The sequence below is a fragment of the Macrobrachium nipponense genome, chromosome 41 (genome assembly GCF_015104395.2).
Source record: "Macrobrachium nipponense isolate FS-2020 chromosome 41, ASM1510439v2, whole genome shotgun sequence".
In the NCBI taxonomy this organism is placed as follows: Eukaryota; Metazoa; Arthropoda; class Malacostraca; order Decapoda; family Palaemonidae; genus Macrobrachium; species Macrobrachium nipponense.
The window spans coordinates 50,067,085-50,086,886 of record NC_061102.1 but is presented as its reverse complement, the minus strand read 5'-3'; the positions used below and the strand labels follow the sequence as shown (position 1 = coordinate 50,086,886).

General features: G+C 38.8%; 1 protein-coding gene and 1 long non-coding RNA gene across 5 annotated transcripts in view; one reads left to right on the top strand and one right to left on the bottom strand.

Moving 5' to 3' along the window:
* The window catches only part of LOC135212756 (uncharacterized), an 819,431-nt gene that overhangs the window by 355,006 nt on the left and 444,623 nt on the right, over positions 1-19,802 (top strand). The window lies entirely within an intron of this gene.
* Positions 1-19,802, bottom strand: part of LOC135212755 (mucin-4-like) — a 620,473-nt gene that overhangs the window by 222,679 nt on the left and 377,992 nt on the right. The window lies entirely within an intron of this gene.

The following is a 19,802-nucleotide window of genomic DNA, read 5'->3' as shown; positions in this document are numbered from 1 at the left end:
AAACAGGGAGGTATGAGACCTTATGGACTGCCCGCGGTTGGGGGGCGGGGTAAGGATTACTGAATATATACCGCTGGAAAGAAGGCAGAAGATTAGCAAGTACTATTCCATGGAGGTATACTAGGCCGTGAAGATGTATGAACGGGAACGCATATGACAAGGACACCGTTGAGGATAGGAGCTATCGTAATTGGGAGCAGTAATTTATAAATCGTATGTCTGTAAAAAAAAAAAAAAAATTTACGTAACTGAGGAAAAGGGAAACATAAATTTCACCTGTTGGGTTTTTCCTTTAATAATATTTACTATTTTTTATCATTATATTTTGCTTTCCGTCACTGCATATCACACGATGTCCTGAAGGCTCCGGGCTGCAACTCCTTTCATTTTGTTTTTTCGTATATCCGGTTCATATTCTCTGGCTTCCATCTTACTTTCCACCCTCTCCTGCTTTGAGAGGCCTCAGTGGCGTGGTTGGTATGGTATTGGCGTCTCACCTCTGTGGTCGCGGGTTCGATTCTCGGCCATTCCATTAAGGAGTGAGAGATGTGTATTTCTGGTGATAGAAGTTCACTCTCGACTCGCGTAAAGCCGTTGGTCCCGTTGCTGATTAACCACTGGTTCCATGCAACGTAAAAGCACCATACAAACAATCATTCTCGTAGTTCCCAGCGCTTTCCACCAGCTCTTCTAACAGTTGTCTCAGCATCATCATTTTCAGCGCTGAATGACTTCAAAGGCCCCAGCGCTTAGCCTGTGGTCGAAATATCATATTTCAATTTGTATATCATCATGGATGCTATATAGTAGATTCACATCAACCGTGCATTTGATGTCTAGGCCAGTCCCTTACGACGCTCCTGATTGGCTGTTGATAAGCCAGTCACAGTGCTGGAAACTCTCAGGTCTCTCTCTCGAGTGTTCACATAGGCAGGACGTATGTATGTTCTACCTCTTCTGAAAGACGTATCCCTCAAGAGAGGTGGAACATAGATCCTACCCATGTGAACACTCGAGAGAGAGACAGAGTTTCCAGTCCTGTGAATGGCTTATCAACAGCCAATCAGGAGCGTCGTAAGGGACTGGCCTAGACATCAAATGCACCGTTGATGTGAATACTATAGTAATGTTGCTGGTTTAGTTGTTATCTATTTTCTCTTAAAACTTTCTTTGGGAGGAACTGTTTGCGTTTCCTCGTCCAAGTTTACTCTCCTCACGAGAGAACCTTCGTCTGAGAATGAATGGTACTCTCCGCTGGATGAGTAAGATGAATTATTACGTTTCTGGGCGTCGTGAGATCTGGGTCACCCTGGCAGCAAGCCATGTAGGGCGCAGGTAGCAGCAGATAGGGCTGGTTAGTAGTTCTACGGCCGGAATAGACCAGTGCTACTTTAGAACTCGTTATTATTGGAACGTTGCAGTCAGCCTGGAGATGCGGTCTCTTCTACCTTCTGTTTGACAAAATTCGGATCGAGTTTATTTTTTGTTTTTCAAGTTTCACAGCTTCTCAAAACTTGGTAATTAAAAGTTATCGAGGTAGATTGAAGCTGTTTGAGGGATTGCTTTGATGTTTTTTTTTTTTTTTTTTCTTTAAACACTCATGGCATACTGATAGTATGCCATGAGCCAATAATTGCGAACCAAATTTTATATCTTGCGCAGTTCGGTGAATGTTTATATATATATATATATATATATATATATATATATATATATATATATATATATATATATATTATTGTACGGTGTACTTTGTTGATAATCTTTTATTTAAGGTTATTCATATAACTTATATTTGTCTTTGTCATTCTGGATATCAAACGAAGTGTATATATCTTCTGTCTTGCTATTAATCTTCCCCTTTTATGCTTGGTTTCTATTTTGGTTTGTCATTTTCTTTATTTATTTTAATCATTCACTTTATTGCTTCAATTCTCCCTCCCCCTGTACGTACACTCAATTACAGAATCACATAATTTATATATGTTAGTATATATATATATGATATTTTTATATTGTTTAAATATGTGGTTTATATATCATAATTTAATAATATATAGATTATATATATATGTTATAATATATATATATATATGATATATATATATATACATATATATATATGTATATAATATATATATGATATTTTATCTGTATGTGGTTTATATATATAATTTAATATATATATATATATATATATATATATATATATATATATATATATATATATATATATATATATATATATATATATATATATATATATATATATATATATATATATATACATACATATACATATACTATATATATATACATATACATATATATATTCAGAAATGTTAAACTGCAAATATCGTTTGACATCCAATTTGCTCTACCTTGTGATTAACTTACTCACATGTTCAATTATAATTGATAAGCATTATATTCACGGCAGGATTCAAACCGTTGTCTGGTTTTGAAACAACGATAGGCAGTGACTCAGACCACCGTGCTCCCAGCCACGTGGTCTAAGTGGTGTAAGTTATCGCTAAGGTATAATACATATTTCTGACTATCTACATACCGTATATGTATATATATCTTCAACATTCACCTTTGCAATTAATCTTTTCTCAGTTGACATTTCAGACTATTATTTTCTTTTCTGTGTGTCTGTTTGTTTTCAATTACTCGTTCGTTATTTGCCATTTTTTGTATTTGTTTTAATTCGCATGAATTCCCATGGGAGAGTATTTTCACAGTTCCCGTTAAAACTGACACAACACTGTAGTCCTGAGTTCTTGTCTTGCTTGGTTCGAGCCCACCGGACGACGCATTTAACTAAAAAAAATTCCCCTCAATTAGTATATAAGAAAATATTTTATTTCCTAGGTAGAGCTAGAATTGGATATTAAAGTATATTTGTAAGTTAAAGCTTGTGTGTGTATGTACGTATATATATATATATATATATATATATATATATATATATATATAATATATATTATATATATCCCTAGGGAATTCTTGTGAACAACAAAAAAAGGTACATAGAATGGCAAATAGCGAACGAATAACTGAAAAGAAACGGAGCCACAATTATATATGTGTATGTATGCATGTATTTGCATGTATGTATGCAAGTCTAATGTAGCTGAATTTTCCTCCTCTCAACATACTCATCAACAATTCAGTAGTTGAAGACTGGATGTGGTGGTTACCATTGGTTAAAAACAACCCTCGTAAGATTAACAATGCATGACTATGCGCATCAATATCCTGTTTCCCCTCTCTGAGGGTCATATTTTAAAAACCATCAGAATCCATTATCCGCCTTTGCATTAGAGGACCTTGGCTCTCAGTTCAGCTTCGGTTACCATCGTAGAAGATCTTATGCTGACCTATTGTGTGTCTGGGTTGTCTGGGTTATTGTCTCTACTTTGTATATTCCTTGCATATTGACCTGGAGCTGAAATAAAATCTTTAGTTATTATTGTTAATATTACTAGCAAATATATGTATACAGAAATTATGTATGATACATTCGTAAACTAAGTAAGTCTACGGGCATAACCAGCCCCGTTTCAGGGAATCCCTTCTTACCCCCACCCCTATGGAAGGTTAGGAGGTATGATGAAACCCCATTATAAACCATCTTAGGAGTCCCCACTATTTCCCTGCCAAGTTTCATGCCCATCGGACTAGCCGTTTGGCCGTGATTGAATGACAGACGTTCGAAGAGACATAATGCCCAATATAGTAGGATTATTATTATTATTGAATAATATACTTTCAATCTCTCTCTTCTAATTCACAATCCTTTTGAAAACTTTAATTACTTTCTTCGTTATTTTTACGCTCAACGTTCATTTGATAAGATAGTAATGAACGTCTATTAGTGTGTGTTGTGCTATCCCTCAAAGGTTTTAGAACCTCTACTCCTCTAAAACTGAGTCTCTGTGCATATACGTATGTCAACATTCGCCGCCCTCTCGAAAGTGCCATGACTCCTGGCACAGCTTTTGAAAAAAAATATCCGAATAGAAATCAACATCCGTTTCCAACTTCACTCGAAAGATCTCATTCTCTGCTTCCTCTTTGAAGTTCGATTTCAGACGAACTTCTTCTCGAGTGTTTTTTCCCCTCCCGTTTAAGGATCCTGTTGCGGACACGCCCCTTTTGATTTAAGACACACAGACAAATATGTGTATATATATATATATATATATTATATGTATTTTATATATATATATCTATATATATATATATATATATTATATTATAATAATATATTATACTTTCGTGATCAAGTTATTCAAACATTATGCGTATATATATATATTATATGATATATATATGAATATATTATATATTGTATATATACTTTTATATATACGCATAATGTTTGAATAACTTGATCACGAAATATATAAAACGTGATGCTATGTATATAAAGGTAATTCCACGTTAAAGACCGAAAGATCTCCGCAGTTCTCATATTTTTTTACATTTTCCTCCGTATCATTACCTTTATTTACACATAATGTATGTCTGTATACATAAAGACGCACATGTATATATAATATGCGTATTTATATGCACACGATACCAAAACCAGAAGAATCGTAGGAAGAGAAGAACCACCTTTTGTTTTTAAGTCAATAAAAGGGCTTGATCTTTTTTCGCCCCTGTTGGCGGGAGATTCATCACCCTGGTTCCCTCTGAATAGTCTGCCCGGTATTACATTCGATTTTGTAACTTCGGTGTGCCGTCGTCCTACCCAGTATTCGCCAACTAAATTCACCATTCTCAAAACGCACTATTTATTTGTCTTTTCAGTGCCCTAAAAATAGTGGGTTTGTCTTTGGTCCTAATTGTGTAATTTTTGAAAACCACGTCTCACAATTCCTGTTGATCTATCGGAGTCCCTGCTCGCTGTTTTCGGAAGTAACGTGCTCCTAAAATCAAGCGCCTCAGTGGCATGATCGGTATGGCGTTGGCCTGCCACCTCGGTGGCTGCGAGTCCGATTCTCGGGCATTCCACTGAGGGGTGAGAGATGTGTATTTCTGGTGACAGAATTTCACTCTCGACGTGGTTAGGAAGTCACGTAAAGCCGTTGGTCCCGTTGCTGAATAACCACTGGTTCCAGGCAACTGAAAAACACCTAACAAACAAACAAACCCAAACTGCATAGCATTACTCATGGATCTCTACAGCGTCCCTTCGACCCCTAGCTGCAACCTCTTTCATTCCTTTTACTGTGCCTCCGTTCATATTCTCTTAGTTCCAACTGACTCTCCACCCTCTCTAACGGCTGTTTCGTGCAACAGCAAGGTTTTCCTCCTGTTACACCTCTCTAACCTACCCACTCTCAATGACCCTTCCAGCGCTGAATGACCTTATAGGTCCCACCGTTTGGCTTTGGGCGTGATCTCTGTATTCCACTTTCCATAGCTAGTTTTGAGCATCTGTCACTTTTTTTTTCCCCGAAAATTTAAAGGTAAAACATTTTAACCTTGGGGTATGTTGTCGAATCATCAGGATATTGTGTACTGAAAAATTCTTAATCCGTTATCTTGTCTCGCAGTATTTCAGCATGAAACTCATTATTTCGTTTACTCTGTGAGTAAGCATACAAACTATAGTTGGTTCACCTAAGGTAGATTCTTGGGTGAGCCCTATGCCCACGAGACGTTTGTTTGGCGGCCGCTGATTGGCTGGGAGCTGCCTAGCTCCCGGTACCAGCCAATCAGCGGTCGCCAAACAAACGTCTTGTAAGCATAGGGCTCATCCAAGAATCTTCCTTAAGTGAACCAGCTATACTTTGTTGTTGTTGTTGTTGTTGGGAGGGGCGGATTGGGAAAGTCTATGGATGAGCCTAAAAAGGTCTGAAAAAGGTGTCTTGTGTCGAGTTAAAAGATACAGGAATTTTAGGATACTATATGATTTATTAGAATGAAAATGAAAAACATAAATAATATGTATGTTAAACAGTACAGAAAAATTAGTTCTAATAAAATATAGTGTATTTATTTTAATTTTCTTTTGTGAAACAAGGCTCCATTTGATCGCAGATTTTAGCATATTTTCATTTACATAAACAGTAAGAAAATAATGTGTACAACTTATACGTCAGGGGAAAGTCTTGCACGTGTCCCTAGTAAGTTGGAGTTCGGATCACACCTTGCTAGGTTTGAAATTGACCCTGTTAGATAATGAAGCCCAATTATTGTTCCACTAGGATTTATGCATCATTAACTTGGCCCAGTCATTTATTAAAGTCTGTAAACTGTTGAGGGGTAATTTGGTAGACCTTCGGAATGAAGTTATATAATCTCGTGGTTGCATACTTGCTTACTGGCATTTAACCATATCAAACTTCAGCCTTTCTTTCCACCCTCTCTTAACAATTGCTTCATAGTGCGCCTAAATATCTTATTCAATTCAATTCAATTCAAATTTCTCCTCTTGCAAACACTTTCAAACTATCGTCCTAATTCCGGCTTCTCCTCTTCACTGAACCCCACTCGGCTCTTTATTATTTGTGAAATCATCAATAATTGTATACTTCATTCTCAATTTGTTATTCCACAGCGGTGCACTACAATCCATCGTCTATTGCTAAACAGCCAGAGAGACGTGACACGCCCTTGTCCCAGACCTACCTACCTTGACCCCAGACAAGTCACTTCTGTTAAAAGCTCCACTGTCCATTGTGAAAACTTTTATATTTTCACACATAATATATATTCCTATTATCATTTTGATGCCCTTTTTAGGGTGACTAATCTCCCCCCCATCCCCCTTTTAAATTTAAAGTACAGTCACCGTACATCTACCACCCAATTTTGCTTCAGTATTACGCCGCTTTTAAATTGCGTCTTTGGAACCTGATGGCGACCTGGGTCACGTGACATCACGAGGCGTTTCATGCTCTCGAATTCATTTTCGTTTGTATTTCGTTTGTATCGATAACACCCGAGTCATCTAACGCTTCACGGAGGCAGGACCCCGATCAATAGCGTGAACCAAGAGTGGAGAGAGAGAGAGAGAGAGAGAGAGAGAGAGAGAGAGAGAGAGAGAGAAGAGAGAGAGAGATTGATTTATCAGTTCAAAGGAATATTGAAAGGTCGGTTAGTAATTGTTTATGATGATAGCAGGAAGTACACAGATTTTCGCCTGAGCTTCACCTGAATTCAGATAATTCCCCTGTAATGTATATAGATGATCGGTGCACTTATCGTTTATGAAATTATCGGTAAAATAATCTTTTCAAAGTGTTTTCATTTTACCCAAAGGGTTCTTCTTAGGGCAAATTACAATTTCTGTTAAAATCTGTGATTTAGTTAGTAATTGTAAATAAAAGCACTGTCATTGTCTTTCCTCTTTGTGGTTTTTCTCTCTCTTTTGTTTTCCGTAAAAGAAAACTATTGTGTCGGCTTTGTCCGTCCGTCCGCTCTTGTTTCTGTCTGCCCTCAGATCTTAAAAAGTACTGAGGCTAGAGGGCTGCAAATTGGTATGTTGATCACCCACCCTCCAATCATCAAACAGACCAAATTTCAGCCCTCTAGCCTGAGTAGTTTTCATTTTCATTTAAGGTTAAAGTAAGCCATAATCGTGCGTTTGGCAACGATATAGGCCAGGCCACCACTGGGCCATGGTTAAAGTTTCATGAGCGGCGGCTCATACAGCATTGTACTGAGACCGCCGAAAGATAAATAATTTGTCAGTGGCTTTGATTGAACGCTATACAGAAAACTCGATCGCGCCGTTGAAAGTTCTGCGTATTTTTTACTTATTTAATGAAGCACCTCAGTGGCGTGATCGGTATGGTCTTGGCTTGCCACCTCGGTGGCCGCGTGTTTGGTTCTCGATCATTCCACTGAGAGGTCAGAGATGTGTATTTCTGGTGATAGAAGTTCACTCTAGACGTGGTTCGGAAGTCGCGTAAAGCCGTTGGCCCCATTGCTGAATAACCACTGGTTCCATGCAACGTCAAAACAACTTACAAACAAAAACTTGTTTAATGATTTTTTTTCTTTTCATTGTTTAATGTTTTTTTCTTTCCATTATTAGGCTGAGGAATCCTTCACCCCTTAAGTTTGAGAGTCAGTAACGCATCACACCGGTTTCCCCTCTCAGCGCTACTTGAAAGCTGAGTTCGTAGAACCAGGCAGGTGACGACCACCTGGATCACGTAATGACTAGGCTTTATTATTCTCGCGAATTCATTATCGTTTGTATCGATAACACCCGAGTCATCAAACGCATCACGGAAACGGGACCGCGATCAATAGAGGAACGCGATTGTGAACCAAGGAGAGAGAGAGAGAGAGAGAGAGAGAGAGAGAGAGAGAGAGAGAGAGAGAGAGAGAGAGAGAGAGAGAGAGAGAGAGAGAGAGAGAGAGAGAGAGAGAGAGAGCGTAAATATTTAAAAACAAGATTTCCCTTTGTAATTTTTCAGTGATTTTATGAAAACAGCCATCAATATTGAAGAATGAGATACACTGTGATATTACACGATTCACAGAGTTCTTGATTGGCTCCAGAAAATCGTTATATCTCTTTTTTTAGACAATTAAAAAATTATTGTGATTTTACTTTTAATTATTGTGATTTTACTCTTCATTTTATAGCTCATGAGATGATAAGATGATTGAATTCATTATTGTTGCTGTTGCTTTTGCTGCAGTTTGAAGGGTTTCTGCTTTGCTGATTTCAGAGTACCATTAAAAATCAGTCATTTGCATTTCCAGGAATCTATAAAAAGTGTTTTTAATACTTCTCCCTTCATTATTGTTATCCTAAAGTGGTATAGTTTCAGTGGTCATTCCATATTTTGACAGGCAATAAATGGAAATGTTACCAGCAACAGTTTGCATTTAATATAGTTCTTTCTTTACATAGGAGGTTACGTTTTTATTTTGTTTCTTCCATTCTTCGTCTGTTAACAGGATTATAAAGATCTGTAAGGACTCTTACGAAAAATGACAAACCCTCCTCTTCATTCTCGTAGATTGTCGTTTCGAAATTTGATGATTGCGTGGGTTATGTCGTTTCATCTCCTAAAAAATTTCCTTTAGAACCCAACCGTTCTCTGGTATAGTGGGAAGTGTCGTGGGATGCCAGTCAGATGTCACGGGTTCGCATCTCCCCCGAGGAGGTGAAAAATCACTGGCTCTGTATCATAGTCACTTAGTGCTGCAGTGTGGGAGGTTGAAACCAACATTCTTTGGAAGTTTGAATCTCAAGTCAATGGCCCCTTTGGTGTGCCTGTTCCATGCGAATAGGTTTCATCTTCTACTGAAGTAAAGATAAATTATCTTCTTAGAAAACATTTGTGGGTTAGAGCGCTGAAATTCAAGGGCAATAGGTCCATGCTTATCAATGTTTCCAAAGGGCCACCTATGAAACAGTAACTCGAGCAATGCAATGCACTCCGGTCCCGGAAGTGATTGCACAGTATTGATTTGTTTACGAATAAAGTTATTACTGCATTTTGGGTAGACGGTTCTCACCTGTTCAGTAATGTAATTATTGGTATTGTTATTACAATAAAAAAAATATTTTGCCTTAACACAGGCCAATTTATTTGGTTCGTTCTTGTTATTATATACAGATGGGAAAACATAAATGTCAAAGAGATAAATTCCTTTTAATTTGGCCGTATTATCTCGTTACGTTGCTGTGCCGCTTTTGAACTGTTTCTCTGCTCTTGTAATGGGATTCTGTTCATTTACTTGTAACGGTCCAAGTGGTGATCGTTAGCGATCGTTTGTTTTAATATTAGATGTAACAGGCTCTCCAGTGCTGTAATTTAAGGTGGGGATGTGTTTACTGTTCTGTACCAATTTAATACGTTGTAATTAAGGTGTTAATGAGAATCCATAAAGGTATAGATACAATTTGTAAAATATGCATACACTATTGAAGTGCGAGAATGAAATGAGCTTGCTCTCTCTCTCTCTCTCTCTCTCTCTCTCTCTCTCTCTCTCTCTCTCTCTCTCTCTCTCTCTCCCCGGTTGCCGTAAACAACTCAGTGTATACTGTATAACACTATATCTCTTATATCTCCAGCCATTCTTTCTTCTTTTTATTGTTCTATCTACCATTGTTTTCTATCTCCCCTCTTCTCTTTCATGTATATACTGCTCCGCCTGCAGTATTCCTTTTGCAAAATTGCTCCGTGTATGTGCGTTTTATTACCCTTCATCTAAAATTCGTGAGCTTCAGTTTTTTCCTTCACTTCGAAACGCGTTGAATTGGAAGAAAGTCAAGACGGTTACGAAAGGAGTCTATACTCGTTTTTTTTTCATCTGTCCATCCGTCTGTGGTGTTTTTGTATGGTAACACTGCGTCCCGGGCTTTAGATAGTTACATTCAGCTTACATTCAACGATTATAATAATATCCTATTTCGAATATTAACGGTGTAATTCGCATACAGTAAATTATTAAAACACTTTTCAGTTGCAAATGTACACCCAAATATCCTTTTATTTACCTAAAACTTACACATAGCGTAACTATCTAAAGCCCGAGACGCAGTGTTACCATACAAAAACACCACAGGCGGATGGACAGATGAAAAAAAACAATCTAGTAGTCTTTCATTAGAAAAAAAAAATCGGAAAATGGCTGGATTGATACTGAAGGAGATTCACTTCTGCTCTGTTGTCTTCTTTTGCTCTCTGATTGGTCTTGTTTGAATGCGAATATTTCTCTCTCTCTCTCTCTCTCTCTCTCTCTCTCTCTCTCTCTCTCTCTCTCTCTCTCTCTCTCTCTCACACACACACACACACACACACACACACACACACACAAACAGTAACCCCTGTTAGTGAATATAGACAATGATCTTTGGCCATCTTTCTAGCAATAAGTCGGTATGAGACTAGCCTCACTATTTCAACTTCCGAACTGAGGTTGAAGAACAGGACGCACTCCTTCCACATCATCGTGACTTCGTTGGCCTGAAAATAGACTTGACTTAGATGTTCATCAGCAGATTATTAAGCGACCTTAGCCCAAATTGATAGCGCGGTCCGGTGCCACCCCATCCGGCGGGAAAAGGTGTATAGTTAAAGCCACGAGGGTTTGACGGAATTACCATGAAGTCCCGAGGTATGCAGGGTGAAGCGTGAGAGACTGCTTGGGTGGGTGTGTACCTTACTTCTAGTTTAGGAAAAGGTCCAAAAGAATATTTGGTCGAATTCTTTGTTTTCCAGTATATAAGGGTCGACGTGATAACGGTGTATTAATATATATGGCCGAACATTACTTAACTGGGCTCGGAAAGGCGTTTTGAAGCCTTTACTAAAATCAGAAGACCAGTATGTGATGCAGGTAAGGTATAATATTTGTTTTTTATACAACAGTTGAGTGAGAAGTTAATAGGAATGGGAAACAGTTGTTTGTGGTGTTTCTAGACCAGGGAAAACTTTGACAAGTATGGAATTTTAGACCAGGAAAAACCTTGACAATTATGGGATTTTTAGACCAAGAAGAACCTTGACTAGTACAGAATTTTTAGACCAAGAAAAACCTTGACAAGGATGGAATTTTTAGACCAGGAAAAACCTTGACAAGTATGGGATTTTTAGACCAAGAAAAACCTTGACAAGTATGGAATTTTTAGACAAGGAAAAACCTTGACAAGTATGGGATTTTTAGACCAAGAAAAACCTTGACAAGTATGGAATGTGGAGACGTTGAGGATCTTTGTTGAGTTGAGCAGAGTTGACGTGGTTGTGTCGACTCCATGGTTGTCCAGTTGTAATAGTATGAGCAAGAGTGGTGCGAGAAGTCAGAGAACAAAATAAGGCCTAGATCCCTAATGATGAGATAAGGAAAAGGACAGTGAGAGGACTTTCACGCGGCTGATACTTACAGACGATATTTATTGGGGATATTGAGGAAAAAACTGCAAGCTACAGCGAAACAGTTTGCAGGTGTTTGTAAGAGTAAGGTAATGAGAGTGAGAAGAGGTCCCCTTCTCACGAGTTTGGTCTTTGGGCCACGAAGAAGAAACCTGAGCCCTTTAATGAAAGTAAAGTTCGTATTTTATATTCAAGGGTCCCGTACTTCGCAGTAATATGCAGAATACTCTTATGTAGGTCTCCTTTCTGCGATTTTTCATACAGAAAAGGAGGCAAAATGGAAGCGTTTAATACTTACAGGCATTAGAGTGTTTGTGTAACAGGTAATGGCATGATGGAATGGAATGGATGTCACAGAGTAGTGGAAGCAAGCTAGGGTAACAGGGCCTAAGGAAAATGTATGGAAGAGACGAGTGTTTATAGAAGCCAAAATTTGAAAACTTAAAAAAGAGATGGTTGAACCATGTCTCCTCAATGGAGGCGGCACTGAATGCTACGCTTGACTGACTTACGTTGACTGCTGGATCGTAAGGACAAGATGTGTAGATTCAATTTTTATTTATTTTAAAGAGTGGAAGATGATAATCGTTTGAAAATGTTCTCCGTTAATTTGGAAAATCTGTGAGAAAAGAAAAAAGTCCTATAAATTATTATGATATGGTACTGAGACGGGTAGCCATGATACCCAAGAGGCCAAAAGGCTCGTGCCTGATATAATATGTTATGTGCAGTTTTATGGGGAGGTTCGACATGCTTTTTAAAACCCCTCTGGTTAGGTATATGAAGTGTTTACGGTCATCAAATTCTTTCTGCAGAGATGGCTCAGGTTTGGTTGTAGTTAAAAAGGATGAATGTTGCCTTATTGCTTCATTCTCTACTAGCAATTTACCAATCCTTACTAAATGTATATTCATCTGCTGCTTCATATAAGTGACTCGGTAGTGTTTTTTTTAACTATTATGTCATTGATGTTTACCCTATAGTATTCTTTTCCAAATGATAAGTCATATGTATACAGAAATTATGCATGATAAATTCGTAAGTCACTAAGTCTACGGGGATAACCAGCCCCGTTTGACGGGCAGAACTAGCTCCGTTTCATGGAATCTCTTCTCACTCCCATCCCCTTCTGAGGGTGGGGGGCGGGGAGGTAAGTTGAAAACCCATTATAAACCATCCTAGGGGTCTCCACTATAACCCTGCCAAGTTTCATGCCCATCGAACCAGCCGTTTGGCCGTGATTGAATGACAGAAGGATGGACAGACATAACGCCCATCATAGTATAGTAAGATATATACTGTTTCGAATCTCTCTCTCTCTCTCTCCTCTCTCTCTCTCTCTCTCTCTCTCTCATTGTCAACCTCTTCGTAATCGGCTTTTTGTCTTGTGTTTCCAAGTACGCTGGACTGTGAATCTTTGAGAAGAATACAATGTTTTTTCAAGGATCACGGGGTTGTTTTGGAGCAATATTTATGATTTTTCACTTTTTTTCTCTTATTGCCTTCTTGCATTAGTATTGAATGACACTTAGGAAGAATATTGTTCCAGTTTTATGACTCCACTCGAGTCTGTTGTAAGTATCTCAATTACGTCTTCTGTTTCCCAAATTATGAGATATGAGTTATATTTCGCAGAGGAAAATACAAACGCGTTTCGTGGGAAGTTGAAACTTAGAGAGCCTTTCTCCCGCTAAAGACGTGAGTAACGATATCACATTTGAAAATTTGATGCTTTCTTCATTCTTGCTTTCTTCCCGTTCATGTTAAGTTAGTGAATTAAACAGATATTTCCCTAGTGAACGAAAATCGTTTTTATATATATACCTTTGCCTTTTATCATCCTTCGCATTGTCAAAGATTGTATATTATTTCAGTAACAATTAGGAATTATCCCCTTACAACCTTCTAACCAGTTTTCCAAGTAACCAAGTGTACACAAGTTCTACCTGAACATAGCTCACGGTACGTTTGGGTTCAAGTTCTAGGGTCACCTTTCCGTTTTAGAAGCTGATAAGGACGTGTGGAATCCTTTTAGCAGTGCTAGGAGGCTGAAACTATACGTATATTCTAAAAGGCTGGATCACCTCTAGGTTTCTGGGTGAATTTTCGAATATCCGTATGGGTTTGGAGTTTGTAATCTCCACATGCATTCCGTTGTTTTGTGTCCTAAACTAGTATTTATTTTTCATTTTGGTCCTTATTTCAGTAGTAGAAGACTTTAAAAGTATTTTGCTAGTTGATTTACCTACTGGTACCTTACATCTGCTTCCATTTTGTACTAGGCATTTGTGAATATGACACATCAACTGCGCCAGAAAGGACCGCCCTATAATTCCTCGAGTATATATACAAGGAAATTATTCTATGGATTAAAGTAAGTGGTCTTGGCACCGACGAATGAGAATTTCTATAGTTGGGTTAGACGACAGATATGGGTGCAAGAGATTTGTCCACGAGTGAGCCCAATCGTTCTCGCCACCATGGCCCAGGTCAGTCTCTGGTCTCTTGCTGGTGAGACGAGGTCGTTAACCACTGGAAAGTTAGAAGCCACCACCCAACTCTGGATGAGACCTGTGAGAAGGTAGGATGGAGACGAGTGGAGATTTTTGGGAAGATGGAACGTAGCAAAGACGTAAGTGGAGCTTCACTAAGCTCCTTCGCGTCAGCGGCTTTACAGGGGATGAATTTGATAGCAATAAATAGTTGGAAGTTTATGGTTGCAGCCTTGCTTGATAAAGTCATTAGGCAACTGCGTTTCTGGACTTCATGATTGCAAAGATTCGTTAAGGTGACTCGTTGTAGTGCTAGCCCTTCTAATGGGAGAAGACTTTGTGTATGAATATATATATATATATATATATATATATATATATATATATATATATATATATATGTGTGTGTGTGTGTGTGTGTGTGTGTGTGTGTGTGTGTTTGTGTTTGTGCATATACATATATGTATACACACACAGGTAATTATAGTAACCACAGTGCCCTCTTAACTTCTCGCGTTCTTTCCACTTACGAAGCACGATTGTCGCTACAAAGCCTTGAGATTCAAATGCTAGAATATGAAACAATTCGGACGTCAGTAGCAGGAATCGAACCCGTTACCCCGGTGTCAGAATGAAGTCCTGCCCATGAGAAGGACACAAGCCTGTTCCCGCTTCTACTTCAATATAGCTGTCGAATTCAGATACAATTATTTCAGATACATTTATTAGAGTTAGTAGTAGACTCATTTTTCCTATCGTAGCTGAGTGGGTCATCGTTTTCATTGCCTTTGAGGCAGTGGCTGTACAGATTCTGCAGGAATTCCCATTTTCTGCCCCATTTCCTGAGTCCCAAAGTGACATATAAGGTAAATTCGTGTTTGTCAGTGGATTCTATGAGACCACAAGACTGTCTTGAGCTCAGGACCAGAACAAAACTCGGTATGATGACCACTTTTCCCTACCATTGAAGAGCTACTGTTAGCCATTTGAAAAAAGCCACAATGAACTGTGTGGCAAGTCTTCAACAAGGCGTGATCCGACCCCCAGCTCACTCGGGGCACGTGCTAAAACCTACGGTCAAATAGAGCGTTGTTTCACCAACGAAAATTAAAACAAATACGCTATATTGTATCAGAAATACTTTCTCTGTACTGTTTAACATGCACATTATTTATTATTTACATTTTCATTCTAATATGTAAATCATAAATATCCTATCCTAAAATTTCTGTATCTTTAACTCAACGCGAAACTCCTTTTTCAGATCCTTTTAGGTTCTTCCTTAGACCTTTCCTACACCACCCCCCCACCCCAACAACAACAGTAGTTTGTAGGCTTACTCCCCGAATACGCGAAAATGTGGTTTTATCGAAAGACGTGTATATATAGAGATTAAGGTTGTTTTGTTCTACTTTCTTTCTTTGACTTACTTTGGTCGTCTACCTTCTTTCTGTGACTTATTTTGTTCGTCTACCTTCTTTCTTTGACTTACTTTGTTCGTCTACCTTCTTTCTGTGACTTATTTTGTTCGTCTACCTTCTTTCTTTGACTTAATTTGTTCGCCTACCTTCTTACATTGACTTCCTACCAAACACGGCTACGTGTATTATGAAAAACCCACTCCGCTCTTTGATGGGCGGTACTCTACTATTTCCACTTGATCATTTTTCTTGAGAGCCCAGCGAGTGGTCCGATCCAAGAAACGGATTTGTAGCGTTCCCAGTTGTATAATGTTTAGGTAAACACAAACTAAATAGGTTTCCACGGCGCTCATTCCCCGGGGGACAAGTGACTGGGACAGAAATTTGGATTGATCATAGGAAGGGGGATTCGAGTGTTTCCATTGATCTCGGAAAGTCAACTCGGATAAAATTGGATTTAGCCACATGTCTTAGGGGCGAGTTCGTCTCTCTCTCTCTCTCTCTCTCTCTCTCTCTCTCTCTCTCTCTCTCTCTCTCTCTCTCTCTCTTAGGGAATATTTATGCAGTATATCGTCGTGGTTTTTAAACAAACATTAACTTCATGTGATTTGTAAACGGTATATCTTCAGCCGAGCTATGGTTTCTCGATGACGAACTTAGTCCTTCTCTCTCTCTCTCTCTCTCTCTCTCTCTCTCTCTCTCTCTCTCTCTCTCTCTCTATATATATATATATATATATATATATATATATATATATGTACACATATATATACACACATATACATACATGTACGGTATACGTACGTGTGCATAAGTTTATAGGTACACTTTATGCTTCCCATGATGCAGTAAGTCTATACAATTTTCTCCGCCAGTCTGTCTTCCCCCACCCCCCCCCCACCCCCCACAACCGTTCCGTTCCTTTCTGTTTTTTCCTTCCATTTCGAAATTGCTAAGAGCATTATGTTGTCGGTCTCATTGACATTCTCTTAAAAAAAAAAAAAAAGTAATGTCAGCGTAGGATAAAACAGTTGCAGCTCTCTCAATAGGAGTCAAATTAATTCCAGCAAACCCGGAAGTAAGTTGAGCGGGTGACCGTAGCCAGCTGCTGTCGGTCAATATCCGACCTGCTTCGTGTAGAATATTCCTTCCTTTTTGTAAACCTCGTGTGCAATATTCATTTGCTTATTTATTTGTACAATAGTTCGATATGCAAATTGCTTCGCTCATTGTTTTTATAATTGTATAGACTGTTGGCGAAAGAATTGTTATATTTTGTTAGCAACTAAAACAGTAGCTTTTGCTCGTACACGACTGATGAGTAACGTGCTCCTGGCCAATCGATATAGATGAACTTAGCGACATTTCTCTCTCTCTCTCTCTCTCTCTCTCTCTCTCTCTCTCTCTCTCTCTCTCTCTCCAGCCTTGGCCTCGTAAAATTGGTGTAGCAGCGTGTCTAACTCTCAGCTGGATGACCCGTGTTCGATTCTCGAATCGGACAGGGGAACACTAGGCGTGATCCCTGAAATAATGTATGGCCTCGGTTATGGGGTCACAACCAGTGTGGAGACACAGAGTTAAACAGATCAAGAGATAAATTCTAGACGATAATGTTTCCTTCCCTGTCAAAAATGTATGCCATCAAATCTGGAGGACATCTGACGAGATAATCCTCTCTCTCTCTCTCTCTCTCTCTCTCTCTCTCTCTCTCTCCTCTCTCTCTCTCTGCGCCATGGTAGCTCCTGCAAAGGATACCATTAGCTTTTCCCCGAAATGAGTTCCATCGCTCCATTTCACGAACTCTTTTGTAAAGCAGGTTTTGATAGCCAGGTAACCAACGGTGTAAATAAATTAGCCCCCGTTACGGGATGGGTTGAGGAATGGCTCAGGTGGGCCAGCTAAGGTGAGGTATATATGAACGAGATGTGAATAGATGGTTTGGAAGTCGGCTGGGTAAAGAATAGGGAGAGAGAGAGAGAGAGAGAGAGAGAGAAGATTTTTTTTCCTTTTTTTGAGTGACACTGAGTAGTGGGGGAGCGGGCTTAACGAATCAAGAGATATCTTGTGACCTGACCTGGATCCCTGTGATGTGGGTCAAGTCATAATGATTTATTGATTCAGGTCCAGAGTTCACTCACAGGTCGTCCACCACGTCCTTAGGGTCGTTGTGAATAGATTAATGTATTATTTTTATTTTTTTATTTATTTTTTTTTCGTGGAGTTAGCACCAATTAAAGATCGTCTCTTCCCTACTTCTGTGAGTAATCTCTTCGACTTTTGTTGGAAACTGGTTCAGTATCTTGTTTACTCTTAATTTGAGACCGATTCAGCTTATGTTGGACTCTAGTCTAAGTGATTGCCGTCACTTTTCGATTTCCGGGTCATTCTTATACGATTTGCTTCTTGATATTTTTTTTCTTTATTAATGTTCCGGCATGTCTCTTTTTCATATATATTGCTTGTGCTTCGAGAATATTTGTTCATTGACTGACTTTTGATTAATTCAAATTTGAATGATTTTCGTGTTTATCTTTCACCTCTTCCACAATCATTCATCGTCGTTACCTCTCAATATTTGTCATTCTTGTGTTGTGCTTCCGTCGCTCCTTTACGCATCCTGGAACTCCAGAATGATTCTGCAATTCCAGAATGATTCTGCAACTCCACAATGATTCTGCAACTCCACAATGATTTTGCAACTCCACAATGATTCTGCGGAATGAGCGCTCTTGAAAAAGCATTGCTTTAAAAAGCATCTCCCAAAAAAGCATTACTTCAAAAAGCGTCTCTCCAAAAAGCATTGCTTCAAAAAGCATCTCCCAAAAAAGCATTGCTTAAAAAAGCATTGCTATAAAAACCATCTACCCAAAAAGCATTGCCTCAAAAAGCATCTCCCCGAAAAGCATCTCACCAAAAAGCATTGCTTCAAAAAGCATCTCCCCAAAAAGCATTGCTTCAAAAAGCATCTTCCCCAAAAAGCATTGCTTCAAAAAGTATCTCCCCTAAGAGCATTGCTTCAAAAAGCGTCTCCCCAAAAAGCATTGCTTCACAAAGCATCTCCCAAAAAAGCATTGCTTCAAAAAGCCTCTCTCCAAAAAGCGTTGCTTCAAAAAGTGTCTCCCCAAAAAGCGTCGCTTCAAAAAGCGTCTCTCCAAAAAGCATTGCTTAAAAAAGCATCTCTCTTATAAGCATTGCTTAAAAAAGCATCTCTCTTATAAGCATTGCTTAAAAAAGCATCTCTCTTAAAAGCATTGCTTAAAAAAGCATCTCTCTTAAAAGCATTGCTTCAAAAAGCGTCTCTCTTAAAAGCGTTGCTTCAAAAGGCGTCTCTCCAAAAAGCGTTGTTTCAAAAAAGCATCTCCCCAAAAAGCATTGCTTCAAAAAGCATCTCCCCAAAAAGCGTCTCCCCAAAAAGGTCCCAAAAAAGCATTGCTTCAAAAAAACTTTTTCCTCCCCCAAAAAGAAAAGCTCCCCAACAAAAGCATTGCTTCCCCAAAAGCTCTCCCCAAAAAGCATCTCCCCAAAAAGCATTGCTTCAAAAAACGTCTCCCCAAAAAGCATCTCTCCAAAAAAACACTGCTTCCAAAAGAATCTCCCCAAAAGCATTACTGATAAAGGACCAGATCACGAAGCCCAAGACTCCAAAAATCTTCAGTACTGTGAAACTTACTTCTTCGAAGTTTAGTATTTCTCCAAAAGCTGAACACTTTATAAAGCTGCTTTGAGCAAAATAAACAAGAAATAAATATCTAAAAAAAGTTACTGAAAAAATGCTCGCCAATGCAGCATTATCCGGAAGAAAACTCCAGTTTTACGGCTTTGAAAAACTTTAGCCAGAAAGCAGACGATTATATCGCAAAAATGCTCCTTGGTCTTATAGGGGGGGGGGGGAGACTGGGGGAGGAGGGACGCGAATGAAATACAAATAGTCGAAAGAGGGAAACTTTTTTTTCAAGACTGTGAAGTGTTTGGCAATATCCCATAAGTTTTGTTTTACCTACCCCAGACGTCGTAGAATGAACATT